The sequence below is a fragment of the Schistocerca cancellata genome, chromosome 12, assembly GCF_023864275.1.
Source record: "Schistocerca cancellata isolate TAMUIC-IGC-003103 chromosome 12, iqSchCanc2.1, whole genome shotgun sequence".
NCBI classification, from domain to species: domain Eukaryota; kingdom Metazoa; phylum Arthropoda; class Insecta; order Orthoptera; family Acrididae; genus Schistocerca; species Schistocerca cancellata.
Genome location: NC_064637.1, coordinates 41072871 through 41073829, shown reverse-complemented (window position 1 = coordinate 41073829; position 959 = coordinate 41072871). Strand labels below are relative to the sequence as shown.

The 959-nt window shown below is 48.8% G+C and overlaps 2 non-coding genes across 2 annotated transcripts; one reads left to right on the top strand and one right to left on the bottom strand.

Annotated features, from left to right (window-relative positions):
- Positions 1-428: 428 nt before the first annotated feature.
- Trnat-ugu (transfer RNA threonine (anticodon UGU)) lies at positions 429-503 on the bottom strand. Its single transcript has one exon. It is a non-coding gene; the product is annotated as a tRNA-Thr (tRNA).
- Positions 504-605: 102 nt separating this feature from the next.
- Trnat-ugu (transfer RNA threonine (anticodon UGU)) lies at positions 606-679 on the top strand. The gene has a single exon. It is a non-coding gene; the product is annotated as a tRNA-Thr (tRNA).
- Positions 680-959: the final 280 nt, after the last annotated feature.

The window sequence follows — 959 nt, the reverse complement described above, 5'->3', positions numbered from 1 at the left end:
TTCAACTCATATGTCAAAACTCTCTGGAAGCATTGTTGTCTCTTTAGGGTGAGAGAGCTCCATTCCTCCTGAACACGTGCAATAAGCTGGTCTGTGTTGCGTGGGTGAGGTCCTTTGATGACTGCACCTTCTAGTTTGGCCCACTGGTGCGCTAGAGTGTTTAGGTCTGGGCTGTTTCCAGAACACTCATCCCAAACAACAGGGAATGTTCTCTTCAGAAGCGCTGTTTTTTGTTTGGCTGTGTGGGCTGTAGCTCCATGTTGGATAAGAACAGCATTGTCTGGGTTTAGGAAAAGACCATTCTGGACTGCTGCAGTACAGAAATCATTTCCCGATAATAATTACCACTGACTGAAATGATAATTAAATGGACACGCTAGCTGCAAACAGGCGTTGATATACTTCATTGGGGACATGTTGAAAATGTGTGCCCCGACCGGGACTCGAACCCGGGACCTCCTGCTTACATGGCAGACGCTCTATCCATCTGAGCCACCGCGGGCACAGAGGATAGTGCGTCTGCAGGGACTTACCCCTTACACGCTCCCCGTGAGACCCACATTCCCAACATGTCCACAACACTACATTCGTAGTGCGCCTCTGTGCCCTCGGTGGCTCAGATGGATAGAGTGTCTGCCATGTAAGCAGAAGATCCCGGGTTCGAGTCCCGATCGGGGGTTTTCAACATGTCCCCAATGAAGTATATCAACGCCTGTTTGCAGCTAGGGTGTCCATTTAATTATCATTTCATTCTAGCGAAAGCTGCATGGTCATCAACGGTAACTGTTCTTTCGGGAACAGATACTACCTTCATATATAATTACCACTGACCGTCCGTTTTGCGTCAACCGAATGCCGTTCAGTTTTTCCATAGCCACAGACTGGGCTGGCGGGTTCCTGTCAGAAATGTCACAGTTCGTAGTAACTGACGGAAGGTCATCGAGTGAAACGGAAGTGGT